Below are 16,274 nucleotides of genomic sequence, written 5' to 3' on the forward strand. Positions count from 1 at the left end.
GAGAGAGGAAAGGAGGTGATATCAGGAGGAGGGAGAGAGGAAAGGTGGGGATATCAGGAGGAGGGAGAGAGGAAAGGAGGAGGGGAGAGGGGAAAGGTGGGGATATCAGGAGGAGGTAGAGCGGAAAGGATGGGATATCAGGAGGAGGGAGAGAGGAAAGGTGGGGATATCAGGAGGAGGGAGAGAGGAAAGGAGGTGATATCAGGAGGGAGAAAGGTGGGGATATCAGGAGGAGGGAGAGAGGAAAGGTGTGGATATCAGGAGGAGGGAGAGAGGAAAGGTGGTGATATCAGGAGGAGGGAGAGAGGAAAGGTGGTGATATCAGGAGGAGGGAGAGAGGAAAGGTGGGGATATCAGGAGGAGGGAGAGAGGAAAGGAGGTGATATCAGGAGGAGGGAGAGAGGTGGGGATATCAGGAGGAGGGAGAGAGGTGGGGATATCAGGAGGAGGGAGAGAGGTGGGGATATCAGGAGGTTGAGAGGAAAGGTGTGGATATCAGGAGGAGGGAGAGAGGTGGGGATATCAGGAGGAGGGAGAGAGGAAAGGAGGGGATATCAGGAGGAGGGAGAGAGGAAAGGAGAGGATATCAGGAGGAGGGAGAGAGGAAAGGAGGTGATATCAGGAGGAGGGAGAGAGGAAAGGTGGGGATATCAGGAGGAGGGAGAGAGGTGGGGATATCAGGAGGAAGGAGAGGAAAGGTGGGGATATCAGGAGGAGGGAGAGAGGAAAGGTGTGGATATCAGGAGGAGGGAGAGAGGAAAGGGGATATCAGGAGGAGGGAGAGAGGAAAGGAGGTGATATCAGGAGGAGGGAGAGAGGAAAGGAGGTGATATCAGGAGGAGGGAGAGAGGAAAGGAGGTGATATCAGGAGGAGGGAGAGAGGAAAGGTGGGGATATCAGGAGGAGGGAGAGAGGAAAGGTGGGGATTTTTAAAAATGTATTTTTTATTTATTTAATTTTTGTCAGCCCATGTCCCCACAGAAGGCCTTCTGGCTGTTGGTAGGCTGTCATTGTAAATAAAATGTTGTTCTTAACTGACTTGCCTAATTAAATAAAGGTTAAATAAAAATAAAAATAAATGCCGAGAAAAAAGGGGGTGAACTGATAGCACGGCATGTTTGAATCATTTTTGAACGACATATATAATTACTCGACAGAACGGTGAACCGAAAAATGAGTGTATACCATAATTCTCTTTGGTAAAGCTAGATAGAATCAATCATTCTGAATGACGGGAGTGTTCGCTTGCCCTCGTGTGTCGGATCCAGTGAAGTGCAGCTGGCCGGGGTTCCTTGTTCACTGGTTCATGTTTCCGGGGGGGGAGAGGTTTCAATGTTACACCACAACATTGAGCAATCAGACAGCACAGGTTTGTGAAATATTTTAAGATGTCGCTTCTTATGTTATATCACCTAATTATCAGGCTGTTAGGGACGTTTTTTCCACAGTGCTTTTGGGGATGTTAAAGTCTACGCTTTTAGAAATCCACATTTTTATAAAGAGGATATAACTGAAGGATATGGTTAGGCAGCTAGCTCCTGCCCATCGCACGAAGGCAACAACAATAAGGTGCCTCTGCATGGGTCAGATGCGCATGCGTAGATCTCTTAGTTGGGACCTGAGCTACTGTCTATCTGCCTCAGTTAGCACAGACAGAGGACTATTATGGACTGGTAACTGCACACATACGGCCTAGCAACCAACTCTGGCCAACTGTTTTACAGTTCAATAACAGTGCTGATTCCTCTCTGTTACCCTCTCTTGCTCTTCCTCTCCTTTTTGTTTTTCTCTCTCCTCCTCTTCCTCAGTCCCTCTCCTGTCTGTTTCTATCCCTCCATCCTTCTCTCCTACCTTTCCCTGGTAGCAGCATGGTTCTGTCTGCAGCCAGGCAGCACCTCCTCGGGGGAAGTCGGCTTGGTGCCTGGGGGCAGCACCTCCTCAGGGGCATTCGGCTTGGTGCCTGGGGGCAGCACCTCCTCAGGGGCAGTCGGCCTGGTGCCTGGGGGCAGCACCTCCTCAGGGGCAGTGGATCAGTTCACACCGATGCCGAGGGGTTCCAGGAGAAGGAGATCAGAGAGAAACTCCAAGCTTTCCCTGGGGGATCTATAGACCTTGTCAAACAGGAGTCGGGCATCGCGGTACTGACCGTCAACAACCCTGCCCGCATGAACGCTTTCTCTGGTATGGAAGCACTGCCTAATGTTATATTTTATTAATTGATCCGAGTGTTGCTCTTTGCTAACCTGCAATTCAGACTAAATATCACTCCGGTTCTCTTTGGTTTTCTCTTCACCAAACGGAGCGAAATATATTTCAGTTGATATTTAATATATAATAATAATATATGCCATTTAGCAGACGCTTTTATCCAAAGCGACTTACAGTCATGTGTGCATACATTCTACGTATGGGTGGTCCCGGGGATCGAACCCACTACCCTGGCGTTTCAAGCGCCATGCTCTACCAACTGAGCTACAGAACCCCTATTTCGGACTCTTTGTTTCTCCTGAGAATGACAGTGGAACTAAGGGGGCTGGTGCTCGATGAACTGGGTTGTGTTGAGTAGGGCACACTGTAGCAAAACGTTTAGCAACAGATGAACTGTGTTGTGTTGAGTAGGGCACACTGTAGCAAAACGTTTAGCAACAGATGAACTGGGTTGTGTTGAGTAGGGCACACTGTAGCAAAACGTTTAGCAACAGATGAACTGGGTTGTGTTGAGTAGGGCACACTGTAGCAAAACGTTTAGCAACAGATGAACTGGGTTGTGTTGAGTAGGGCACACTGTAGCAAAACGTTTAGCAACAGATGAACTGGGTTGTGTTGAGTAGGGCACACTGTAGCAAAACGTTTAGCAACAGATGAACTGGGTTGTGTTGAGTAGGGCACACTGTAGCAAAACATTTAGCAACAGATGAACTGGGTTGTGTTGAGTAGGGCACACTGTAGCAAAACGTTTAGCAACAGATGAACTGGGTTGTGTTGAGAAGGGCACACTGTAGCAAAACGTTTAGCAACAGATGAACTGGGTTGTGTTGAGTAGGGCACACTGTAGCAAAACGTTTAGCAACAGATGAACTGTGTTGTGTTGAGTAGGGCACACTGTAGCAAAACGTTTAGCAACAGATGAACTGGGTTGTGTTGAGTAGGGCACACTGTAGCAAAGATGAATTTAGCAACAGATGAACTGGGTTGTGTTGAGTAGGGCACACTGTAGCAAAACGTTTAGCATCGATGAACTGGGTTGTGTTGAGTAGGGCACACTGTAGCAAAACGTTTAGCATCGATGAACTGGGTTGTGTTGAGTAGGGCACACTGTAGCAAAAACGTTTAGCAACAGATGAACTGGGTTGTGTTGAGTAGGGCACACTGTAGCAAAACGTTTAGCAACAGATGAACTGGGTTGTGTTGAGTAGGGCACACTGTAGCAAAACGTTTAGCAACAGATGAACTGGGTTGTGTTGAGTAGGGCACACTGTAGCAAAACGTTTAGCAACAGATGAACTGGGTTGTGTTGAGTAGGGCACACTGTAGCAAAACGTTTAGCAACAGATGAACTGGGTTGTGTTGAGTAGGGCACACTGTAGCAAAACGTTTAGCAACAGATGAACTGGGTTGTGTTGAGTAGGGCACACTGTAGCAAAACGTTTAGCAACAGATGAACTGGGTTGTGTTGAGTAGGGCACACTGTAGCAAAACGTTTAGCAACAGATGAACTGGGTTGTGTTGAGTAGGGCACACTGTAGCAAAACGTTTAGCATCGATGAACTGGGTTGTGTTGAGTAGGGCACACTGTAGCAAAACGTTTAGCATCAGATGAACTGGGTTGTGTTGAGTAGGGCACACTGTAGCAAAACGTTTAGCAACAGATGAACTGGGTTGTGTTGAGTAGGGCACACTGTAGCAAAACGTTTAGCAACAGATGAACTGGGTTGTGTTGAGTAGGGCACACTGTAGCAAAACGTTTAGCAACAGATGAACTGGGTTGTGTTGAGTAGGGCACACTGTAGCAAAACGTTTAGCAACAGATGAACTGGGTTGTGTTGAGTAGGGCACACTGTAGCAAAACGTTTAGCAACAGATGAACTGGGTTGTGTTGAGTAGGGCACACTGTAGCAAAACGTTTAGCAACAGATGAACTGGGTTGTGTTGAGTAGGGCACACTGTAGCAAAACGTTTAGCAACAGATGAACTGGGTTGTGTTGAGTAGGGCACACTGTAGCAAAACGTTTAGCAACAGATGAACTGGGTTGTGTTGAGTAGGGCACACTGTATGAAAAAAACGTTTAGCAACAGATGAACTGGGTTGTGTTGAGTAGGGCACACTGTGTTGAGTAGGGCACACTGTAGCAAAACGTTTAGCAACAGATGAACTGGGTTGTGTTGAGTAGGGCACACTGTAGCAAAACGTTAGCAACAGATGAACTGGGTTGTGTTGAGTAGGGCACACTGTAGCAAAACGTTTAGCAACAGATGAACTGGGTTGTGTTGAGTAGGGCACACTGTAGCAAAACGTTTAGCAACAGATGAACTGGGTTGTGTTGAGTAGGGCACACTGTAGCAAAACGTTTAGCAACAGATGAACTGGGTTGTGTTGAGTAGGGCACACTGTAGCAAAACGTTTAGCAACAGATGAACTGGGTTGTGTTGAGTAGGGCACACTGTAGCAAAACGTTTAGCAACAGATGAACTGGGTTGTGTTGAGTAGGGCACACTGTAGCAAAACGTTTAGCAACAGATGAACTGGGTTGTGTTGAGTAGGGCACACTGTAGCAAAACGTTTAGCAACAGATGAACTGGGTTGTGTTGAGTAGGGCACACTGTAGCAAAACGTTTAGCAACAGATGAACTGGGTTGTGTTGAGTAGGGCACACTGTAGCAAAACGTTTAGCAACAGATGAACTGGGTTGTGTTGAGTAGGGCACACTGTAGCAAAACGTTTAGCAACAGATGAACTGGGTTGTGTTGAGTAGGGCACACTGTAGCAAAACGTTTAGCAACAGATGAACTGGGTTGTGTTGAGTAGGGCACACTGTAGCAAAACGTTTAGCAACAGATGAACTGGGTTGTGTTGAGTAGGGCACACTGTAGCAAAACGTTTAGCAACAGATGAACTGGGTTGTGTTGAAACACTGTTTTAGCAACAGATGAACTGGGTTGTGTTGAGTAGGGCACACTGTAGCAAAACGTTTAGCAACAGATGAACTGGGTTGTGTTGAGTAGGGCACACTGTAGCAAAGCAACGTTTTGTGTTGAGTAGGGCATTAGCGATGAACTGGGTTGTGTTGAGTAGGGCACACTGTAGCAAAACGTTTAGCAACAGATGAACTGGGTTGTGTTGAGTAGGGCACACTGTAGCAAAACGTTTAGCAACAGATGAACTGGGTTGTGTTGAGTAGGGCACACTGTAGCAAAACGTTTAGCATCGATGAACTGGGTTGTGTTGAGTAGGGCACACTGTAGCAAAACGTTTAGCAACAGATGAACTGGGTTGTGTTGAGTAGGGCACACTGTAGCAAAACGTTTAGCATCGATGAACTGGGTTGTGTTGAGTAGGGCACACTGTAGCAAAACGTTTAGCATCGATGAACTGGGTTGTGTTGAGTAGGGCACACTGTAGCAAACGTTTAGCAACAGATGAACTGGGTTGTGTTGAGTAGGGCACACTGTAGCAAAACGTTTAGCATCGATGAACTGGGTTGTGTTGAGTAGGGCACACTGTAGCAAAACGTTTAGCAACAGATGAACTGGGTTGTGTTGAGTAGGGCACACTGTAGCAAAACGTTTAGCATCGATGAACTGGGTTGTGTTGAGTAGGGCACACTGTAGCAAAACGTTTAGCAACAGATGAACTGGGTTGTGTTGAGTAGGGCACACTGTAGCAAAACGTTTAGCAACAGATGAACTGGGTTGTGTTGAGTAGGGCACACTGTAGCAAAACGTTTAGCAACAGATGAACTGGGTTGTGTTGAGTAGGGCACACTGTAGCAAAACGTTTAGCAACAGATGAACTGGGTTGTGTTGAGTAGGGCACACTGTAGCAAAACGTTTAGCAACAGATGACCAATAAAAAAACGTGTTTATTTTGGATCTCCATTAGCAGCAAAAGAAAAAGACAAAACATGACAAGTAACAGAACACTGATACACTGATGGACAAGGACTTTAACAAACCATTTAACAATAAAACAAAACAGTCGCCGTCTTTCCATGAGATGTTGTTTCATCTGTTTAAAAATAAAATAAAGGTCATATTGAACATGTTCAGGTTGTACCTCCGTGTTTCACTCAGGTTCAAAACGTTTTATCCCTACTGAACACTACCCTGTTGTTTTCTCCAGGTTCTATGATGGTGGAGCTGGAGGAGAGGGTGTCCCAGCTAGAGGAGTGGACGGAGGGCAAAGGTCTCATCATCCAGGGGGCTGCTGGGACATTCTGCTCTGGGTCAGACCTCAACGCAGTCAGGGCTATATCCAACCCTCAGGTCAGTCCTCAATGTTGTCAGAGATATATCCAACCCTCAGGTCAGTCCTCAATGTTATCAGAGATATATCCAACCCTCAGGTCAGTCCTCAATGTTGTCAGAGATATATCCAACCTCAGGTCAGTCCTCAATGTTGTCAGAGATATATCCAACCCTCAGGTCAGTCCTCAATGTTGTCAGAGATATATCCCCTCAACCCAATCAGGTCAGTCCTCAATGTTGTCAGAGATATATCCAACCCTCAGGTCAGTCCTCAATGTTATCAGAGATATATCCAACCCTCAGGTCAGTCCTCAATGTTATCAGAGATATATCCAACCCTCAGGTCAGTCCTCAATGTTATCAGAGATATCAGAGATATATCCAACCCTCAGGTCAGTCCTCAATGTTGTCAGAGATATATCCAACCCTCAGGTCAGTCCTCAATGTTGTCAGAGGTATATCCAACCCTCAGGTCAGTCCTCAATGTTGTCAGAGATATATCCAACCCTTCCTAAACCACGTGTCAAACTCATTCCACGGAGGGCCGAGTGTCTGAGTGTGCTTCTTTCCTTCCTTGGTTGATGAATTAAGGTCACTAATTAGTCAGGAAGTCCCCTCACCTGGTTGTCTAGGTCTTAATTGAAAGAGAAAACTCCCCCAAAACCAGCAGACACTTCCAGGCCCTCCATGGGATGAGTTGGACCTCCTGGTCTACTAACGATGCGTCTTGTCTTTCAGGATGGGATGAAGATGTGTACGTTCATGCAGAATGCCCTGACCAGACTACTGAGGTAGTTACTCACTAGCCTCTGTGGTAGATGGTTCTAAGATCGGCGTGTCACTCCAGATGCTCTGTGCCACACTAACCCACGTGTTCTCTGTTGAAGGCTACCCTGTTGTCTGTAGCTCTGGTGGAGGGAACGCACTGGGGGAGGAGCTGAACTCACTACTGCCTGTGACTTTAGGTACAGTAACGTGACTCATTGTCCATAGATATCACCATTGTGTTTATTAACCTTTGACCTACATCCAGATAGTGGAGAAAAGTAGAGTTCACAATAAAAGGCCTTTTCTAGAAATATTTTTAAAAACTAATCCACCAAGTTTCCAATCTCTAAAAAACCAACGTCCCGGTCTCTCCCTGCTAGGTTGATGGCGCCGGGCAGTGTGATCCAGTTTGTCCATAAACACATGGGTCTGGTCCCTGGTTGGGGCGGTGCAGCTAGATTGGTACGCATCGTAGGCGGCCAGAACGCCCTGAAGATGCTGGGTGGCGCTTTGAAAATAGACCCAGAGATGGGGCTTCAGATTGGGCTTGCGGACGGGGTCCTGGAAGGTTCCCTGGCTGGGTCTGGAGCCAACGCCCTCCTGGAGGCAGAGCAGTGGTTGGAATGCTACACCACGGGTCCAGCCCCGGTCATCAGAGCCATAAAGAGCGTGGTGGTGTCTGGGAGAGAGCTCCCCCTGGAGGTGGCCCTGAGGACTGAGAGGGACGTGTTCGGGACAGTGTGGGGAGGACCGGCTAACCTACAGGCTCTGGCCACTAAGGCCAAACACAAGTGAATTAACTAATCTTGCGATTACATTGTAGTCTCGTCCTAATGTTCTGGAGAAACCTAGAACGTCTGGAGTGGAAGTCGTGAACCAACCCACACTGAGACTGAACTGGAACACGAGGATGGGCTGTAGGAGGGTCTGAACTCAACCAGAACACACTGAACTAGTGTATTCATTCTGACAATTCTTCTTAAAAACAAAAGCAAACGAATCCTACTTGTACAATAGTTTTAGTTGGGAAATGTTTTGAACCCATTAGACAGAATGAATATATCCCTGGACTGTGCTCTGGGAGTTTGACCCAATGACAGATTTATATTGCTGTGTTGTGAGTGACCACTAACAATCAATTATTTCAGTGAAGGAATTGTTGTCGACTGTTGGGACAATTATATGGGCCCATGTCCTTTTAAAAGGGGACAATTATATGGGCCCATGTCCTTTTAAAAGGGGACAATTATATGGGCCCATGTCCTTTTAAAAGGGGACAATTATATGGGCCCATGTCCTTTTAAAAGGGGACAATTATATGGAGAGTCTGATACAGTAGTTGTGGTGATGGTATTGTGCCTTTTGACCTTTGTGGCTCTACTACAGTCCATTAACACCGGGGTGACCCAACGCCAGGGGTTGTGGTGATGGCGACCCAACGCCAGGGGGGGGAGCGACCCAACGCCAGGGACCTTGTGGGTCTAACGCCACCCAACGCCAGGGGGACGACCCAACGCCGGGGGCGACCCAACGCCAGGGGGGGCGACCAACGCCGGGGGGCGACCCAACGCCAGGCGACCCAACGCCAGGGGGCGACCCAACGCCAGGGGCGACGACCCAGGGGGCGACCCAACTCCGCGACCCAACGCCAGGGGGACAGGGGGCGACCCAACGCCAGGGGCGACCCAACGGGGGCCAGGGGGCGACCCAACTCAGGGGCGACCCAACGCCACCCAACGCCAGGCGCCCAACTCCAGGGGCCAGGGCGACCCAACGCCAGGGGCCAGGGGGCGACGACAACGCCAACTCCAGGGGGGCGACCCAACTCCAGCCCAACGCCAGGGGGGGGCGACCCAACGCCAGGGCGACCCAACGCCAGGGGGCGACCCAACGCCAGGGGGGCGACCCAACGCCAGGGGGGCGACCCAACGCCAGGGGGGCGACCCAACGCCAGGGGGGCGACCCTCTTCATTACAATACAAGCTTGATGTAGAAAAAAACAAAAAACACAAGTGCCCACATTTCTTAGTCTCTTCCACGATGTCTTCCATTGTAATACAATCACATGTCAATGACTAAACATATGACAACAACAACTGGGTCATCTTGAAGTCGATTTATTTATACCAAAATACATCTATAGAGAAACGGAAGTGACTAGACTACTTCTCCCCCTGTGGCTGGTCAGGCATACTCCTGATGATGTCAGAATCCCCTGTGGATGATTAGAAAATAATTACAAGTTGCGTTCAAGAAACCAGTCGCGAGAGAATAACAGTTCACACACACACACACACACACACACACACACACACACACACACACACACACACACACACACACACACACACACACACACACACACACACACACACACACGTGACAGCACGTTGACGTTTAAAAATTACATTTGTCCCATTTTCATGGAAGATTTAAAACAAACTCACCAGGGTCAATGATGGCCAGGGTACAGACTCTGAAGTACTTCCCACAGGCCGTGCCAAGCTCTATGTTGTTCCCACTGTAGTGGTGGACCCCAGTCTTAGCCAGCATCGCATAGTACTCAATCTCTGATTTCCTAACCGGGAGAAGAGTTCAAATCACGTTTAGGGTGGGTTCACTTTAGTTCAATATCAGTGCTGAGCCCAGTCACTTTTAGGGTGGGTTCACTGGAGTTCAATATCAGTGCTGAGCCCAGTCACTTTTAGGGTGGGTTCACTGGAGTTCAATATCAGTGCTGAGCCCAGTCACTTTTAGGGTGGGTTCACTTTAGTTCAATATCAGTGCTGAGCACAGTCACTTTTAGGGTGGGTTCACTTTAGTTCAATATCAGTGCTGAGCAGGACTTTTAGGGTGGGTTCACTTTAATCTTCCCTGAGGGAAAGAGGTTTCTGCGCCAGCCAAGTAGTAGCACACCCGATTTCAAATAATCAGTCAATTTAAATAAATTCATCAAGCCCTAATCTATAGATTTCACACAACTGTGAATACAGAGATATGAATCGGTTGGTCACAGACACCTTATCAACAAAAAGGTAAGGGCATGGATCAGAAAACCAGTCCGTATCTGATGTGACAAACCATTTACCTCATGCCGTGTGACATATCTCCTTCACATAAGAGTTAATCAGGCTGTTGATTGTGGCCTGTGGAATTTTGTCCCCACTCTTAATTCAAATGGCTGTGTTGAAGTTGCTCGATATTTTGTCGGGAACTGGGACACAGTCGATCCAGAGTGGAGGACCGTATGCAGGCCATGGAAGAAGAACCAGAGAAGAAGAACCAGAGTGGAGGAGCGTACGCAGGCCATGGAAGAACCAGAGAAGAAGAACCAGAGTGGAGGAGCGTATGCAGGCCATGGAAGAAGAACCAGAGAAGAAGAACCAGAGTGGAGGAGCGGAGGCCTGTACGCAGGCCATGGAAGAAGAACCAGAGAAGAAAGAACCAGAGTGGAGGAGGACGTACGCAGGCCATGGAAGAACCAGAACCAGAGTGGAGGACCGTACGCAGGCCATGGAAGAAGAACCAGAGTGGAGGAAGGCCATGGAAGAACCAGAGTGGAGGAGGAGCGTATGCAGGCCATGGAAGAAGAACCAGAGTGGAGGTACAGCGGAGGAGCGTATTCGCAGGCCATGGAAGAAGAACCAGAGAAGAAGAACCAGAGTGGAGGACCGTACGCAGGCCATGGAAGAAGAACCAGAGTGGAGGACCGTACGCAGGCCATGGAAGAAGAACCAGAGAAGAAGAACCAGAGTGGAGGACCGTATGCAGGCCATGGAAGAAGAACGGACATTTCCAGCCTTCCGGGAACACGTGTGTACAGATTTCTTGCGACATGGGGCCGCCATTCATCGTCGGTTGGGGTTGGCCTGGTTACAATGGGACCGCGTGGTTACACGTGGTCGGTTGGGCGTGGTTACACGTGGTCGGTTGGGCGTGGTTACACGTGGTCGGTTGGGCGTGGTTACACGTGGTCGGTTGGGCGTGGTTACACGTGGTCGGTTGGACCTGGTTACACGTGGTCGGTTGGGCCTGGTTACACGTGGTCGGTTGGACCTGGTTACACGTGGTCGGTTGGGCCTGGTTACACGTGGTCGGTTGGACCTGGTTACACGTGGTCGGTTGGGCCTGGTTACACGTGGTCGGTTGGGCGTGGTTACACGTGGTCGGTTGGGCGTGGTTACACGTGGTCGGTTGGGCGTGGTTACACGTGGTCGGTTGGGCCTGGTTACACGTGGTCGGTTGGGCGTGGTTACACGTGGTCGGTTGGGCCTGGTTACACGTGGTCGGTTGGGCCTGGTCACACGTGGTCGGCTGGGCCTGGTTACACGTGGTCGGTTGGGCCTGGTTACACGTGGTCGGTTGGGCCTGGTTGGGCCTGGTCACACGTGGTCGGTTGGGCGTGGTTACACGTGGTCGGTTGGGCCTGGTTACACGTGGTCGGTTGGGCGTGGTTACACGTGGTCGGCTGGGCGTGGTCACACGTGGTCGGTTGGGCGTGGTCGGTTGGGCCTGGTCACGTGGTCGGTTGGGCCTGGTTACACGTGGTCGGTTGGGCCTGGTTACACGTGGTCGGTTGGGCCTGGTTACACGTGGTCGGTTGGGCCTGGTTACACGTGGTCGGTTGGGCCTGGTTACACGTATTTTTGGGCGGAAAATTGGGCCTGGTCAGTCTTTTAGTTCATGGCCTGGTCACACGTGGTCGGTTGGGCCTGGTTACCTGGGTCGGTTGCAGGTGTGTTGTTGGGCCTGGTTATGACCAGTGGTCGGTTGGCTGGTTGCCCTGGTCAGTTACCTGGGAGCAGGTTGTTGGTTGGCCTGGTTACCAGTGGTCGGTTGGGCTGGTTGCCCGTGGTCGGTTGTTACCTGAGGCCTGGTGTGGTCGTTGGGCCTGGTTACCAGCTTGGCCTGGTCCCGTGGTCGTTACCTGGTTACACGTGGTCAGGCCTGGTCACACGTGGTCGTTGGCCTGGTTGACCAGGTCACTTGGTCGGTTGGGCCTGGTTACCTGGTCGGTTGGCAGGTGTGGTTGGCCTGGTTGACCAGGTTACGTGGTTTGGGCCTGGTTACCTGGGCGGTGGTTACACGTGGTGGCCACGTGGTCGGTTGGTTGGTTACCTGTAGTTACCTGGTCACAGTGGTGGTTGGGCCTGAATGACCGTGGTCTTGGCTTTGCCCGTGTCGGTTACCTGAGAGCACGTGGTTGTTGGGCCTGGTCACCCTGGTCGTTACCTGGTCAGAGCAGGTGTGTTCGGTTGGGCCTGGATGACCAGCTTGGCTTTGCCCTGTAGTTACCTGGTTACAGCAGGTGTGTTGTTGGCCAGGATGACCAGCTTGGCTTTGCCCTGGTCGTTGGGCCTGGTTACACGTGGTAGTTACCTGGTTACAGGTGTGTTGTTGGCCAGGATGACCAGCTTGGCTTTGCCCTGTAGTTACCTGAGAGCAGGTGTGTTGTTGGCCAGGATGACCAGCTTGGCTTTGCCCTGTAGTTACCTGAGAGCAGGTGTGTTGTTGGCCAGGTGACCAGCTTGGCTTTGCCCTGTAGTTACCTGAGAGCAGGTGTGTTGTTGGCCAGAATGACCAGCTTGGCTTTGCCCTGTAGTTACCTGAGAGCAGGTGTGTTGTTGGCCAGAATGACCAGCTTGGCTTTGCCCTGTAGTTACCTGAGAGCAGGTGTGTTGTTGGCCAGAATGACCAGCTTGGCTTTGCCCTGTAGTTACCTGAGAGCAGGTGTGTTGTTGGCCAGGATGACCAGCTTGGCTTTGCCCTGGCGGATCATCCTCTGAGTCTGTTTGTAGCCCAGTACGTATTTCCCACTCTTCATCACCAGCTGAAGCGAGGTTGATGGACTCCAGGGACTTTTTCTGGGGAGAGAAACTGATTTAGAGACCAACTGTCAGGGAAGTTGGCCTTCTGACAGTTGGCCTCCTGACAGTTGGCCTGGAGCACGTGACAGTTGGCCTTCTGACAGTTGGCCTTCTGACAGTTGGCCTTCTGACGGTCGGGGAAGTGGGCCTTCTTGACCTGGTCACGGGGAAGTGGGCCTTCTGACCAGGTCGGGAAGTGGGCCTTCTGACGGTCCTGGGACAGTGGGCCTTCCTGGTGACCTGACGGTGGGGAAGTGGGCCTTCTGACGGTCGGGAAGTGGGCCTGGTCCACGGGGGAAGTTGGGCCTTCACGGTCGGGGAAGTGGGCCTTCTGACGGTTGGGCCTGACCAGTGGGCCTTCCTGACGGTCGGGGGTGGGCAGCCTGGTGACGGCCTTCGACCAGTTGGCCTTCTGACAGTCGGGGAGTTACCTGGTGACAGGTCGGGAAGTGTCGGCCTTCTGACAGTGGCCTGGTCACACGTTCTGACCTGGTCGGTTGTTGGGCCTGGGTGGTCGTCGGCCTTCTGACGGTCGGGGAAGTTACCTGGTCTGACGTTGTTGGGAAGGGTCCAGCTTGGCTTTACACGTGCCGGTGGGGAAGTCATCCTTCTGACGTCGGTTTTGGCCTTCAGTGGTCGGTCGTGGGCCTTCTGACGGTCGGGAAGTCGGCTTGATGACGGTCGGGAAGTCGGCCTTCTGACGGTGAAGTCGGCCTTCTGACGGTTTTGGAAGTCGGCCTTACCTGACGGTCGGGAAGTGGGCCTTCTGACGGTCGGGGCCAGTCGGCCTTCTGACGGTCGGGGTTGTTGGCCAGTGGCCAGCTTGGCTTTGACGGTCGGGGAAGTGGGCCTTTGACGGTGGGCCTTCCTGACGGTGTTGGGGAAGTGGGCCTTCTGACGGTCGGGAAGTGGGCCTTCTGACGGTCGGGGCCAAGTGGGCCTTCTGACGGTCGGGGAAGTGGGCCTTCTGACGGTCGGGGAAGTGACCAGGGCCCCTGTCCTGACGGTCGGATGACCAGCTTGGCTTTGCCCTGACGGTCGGGCCCAAGTCGGCTTTTCTGTGGGCCTTCTGACGGGGAAGTGGGCCTTCTGACGGTCGGGGAAGTCGGCCTTCTGACAGTCGGCCTTCTGACGGTCGGGGAAGTCGGCCTTCTGACGGTCGGGGAAGTCGGCCTTCTGACAGTCGGCCTTCTGACGGTCGGGGAAGTCGGCCTTCTGACGGTCGGGGAAGTCGGCCTTCTGACGGTCGGGAAGTGGGCCTTCTGGACGGTCGGGAAGTGGGCCTTCTGACGGTCGGGGAAGTGGGCCTTCTGACGGTCGGGGGAAGTGGGCCTTCTGACGGTCGGGAAGTGGGCCTTCTGACGGTCGGGGAAGTGGGCCTTCTGACGGTCGGGAAGTGGGCCTTCTGACGGTCGGGGAAGTGGGCCTTCTGACGGTCGGGGAAGTGGGCCTTCTGACGGTCGGGGAAGTGGGCCTTCTGACGGTCGGGGAAGTGGGCCTTCTGACGGTCGGGGAAGTGGGCCTTCTGACGGTCGGGGAAGTGGGCCTTCTGACGGTCGGGGAAGTGGGCCTTCTGACGGTCGGGGAAGTGGGCCTTCTGACGGTCGGAAGTGGGCCTTCTGACGGTCGGGGAAGTGGGCCTTCTGACGGTCGGGAAGTGGGCCTTCTGACGGTCGGGGAAGTGGGCCTTCTGACGGTCGGGGAAGTGGGCCTTCTGACGGTCGGGGAAGTGGGCCTTCTGACGGTCGGGAAGTGGGCCTTCTGACGGTCGGGGAAGTGGGCCTTCTGACGGTCGGGGAAGTGGGCCTTCTGACGGTCGGGGAAGTCGGCCTTCTGACAGTCGGGGAAGTCGGCCTTCTGACAGTCGGGCTGCTTTTAGCCCAGGAATGCATAAAGGCGTCAGAACACAAGGCAGTCCATGTGTAACAGTATAGCTTCCGTCCCTCTCCTCGCACCAACCAGAGATCCTCTGCACACATCAACCACAGTCACTCTCGAAGCATCGTTACCCATCGCGCCACAAAAGCTGCAGCTCTTGTTTCCCTTGAGCTACAACTACTTCAAAGCGAGTGACGTCACTGATTGAAACGCTATTAGCGCGCACCACCACTAACTTGCTAGCCATTTCACATCCATCATGGCATGTCAATGTAGACCAGGCGAGGGCCCGGTTTCACAAAAGCATCTTACGACTAACTTCATCGTTAGAACCTTCGTATGAGCAATGTTAAAACCTCCGAGCCGTTTCCCTAAAACCAGCACTACTAACGTTGTACTTAAACGCGAGTTATTTATCGACTGCCGCAGACCACTCGTAGAAAAAGCTAAGTGCGTCGTTGCCTGCGTTTTTTCCCCCTACTGCGTCACTTTATACACAGAAGATGTCGCTAAACATAGAATCCAGATGTGGATCTGTCTCTTGTGTGACCACCGATAAATTCACAACGAAGTTGACTACAAATACACAGTTGCCAATGTCTTAATAATTGTTACAAGCAAGGTTAGAAAATATGCTTAACATGAAAACCGCGATGACTGCATTAAAGTGAATACGGTATATGCTACACAGGCCTACATATTTCCCTGAAATCAATTTAATGTTCATTTCAATGGGGTTTCATTTTACTACTTGGTCAAATGTATTTGAACGGAGAAAGCTTACCCGAGATGAACGCTGCCTTTATTACACATGCCGCAAAGACGCACATACCAAACGTTGTCGCGGTGTTTCGGGAAACGCATGTTACATCTACCGACCTAGGAAAGATGCATCGTAGACACTCGTAAGCCTAAAGTTCCTTCGCTAACCCGAAAGCGGACCCTGCTTGGTCACTCAACACTGGGATAAATGATTTGAAAATAACATTTACCCCCATCACCGATTAAGTTTAAAGGATGCGCGCAAACATTTCTATAATAAATGAACGATTTTTCCAATCTCAAACTCACAGTTTTCTTAGTGGCCACCATGTCTGCAGTTTAGATGTTACTAGCCAACCTAAACGAGGGTATCACATGCAAGAACGAGTGATTACAATCTTGTGTTTGACATCAACCGGAGAGTTTCGCTAAACGCAAAAGCAATCTACACTTGTCCCGGTAGTTGAATGAAGGAAGGAGAATTTCCTCCCAGACGACAGTGCGTGTGTTTGGGAATGCAAAGTATCGCGAGAA

At 51.1% G+C, this 16,274-nt stretch overlaps 2 pseudogenes; one reads left to right on the forward strand and one right to left on the reverse strand.

The window, feature by feature from the left end:
- Window positions 1-1,288: 1,288 nt before the first annotated feature.
- Window positions 1,289-8,646, forward strand: LOC124017642 (annotated as a pseudogene).
- A 688-nt stretch (window positions 8,647-9,334) lies between these two features.
- Window positions 9,335-16,231, reverse strand: LOC124017648 (annotated as a pseudogene).
- Window positions 16,232-16,274: the final 43 nt, after the last annotated feature.

The sequence above is a fragment of the Oncorhynchus gorbuscha genome, unplaced genomic scaffold (genome assembly GCF_021184085.1).
Source record: "Oncorhynchus gorbuscha isolate QuinsamMale2020 ecotype Even-year unplaced genomic scaffold, OgorEven_v1.0 Un_scaffold_295, whole genome shotgun sequence".
Lineage (NCBI taxonomy): Eukaryota > Metazoa > Chordata > Actinopteri > Salmoniformes > Salmonidae > Oncorhynchus > Oncorhynchus gorbuscha.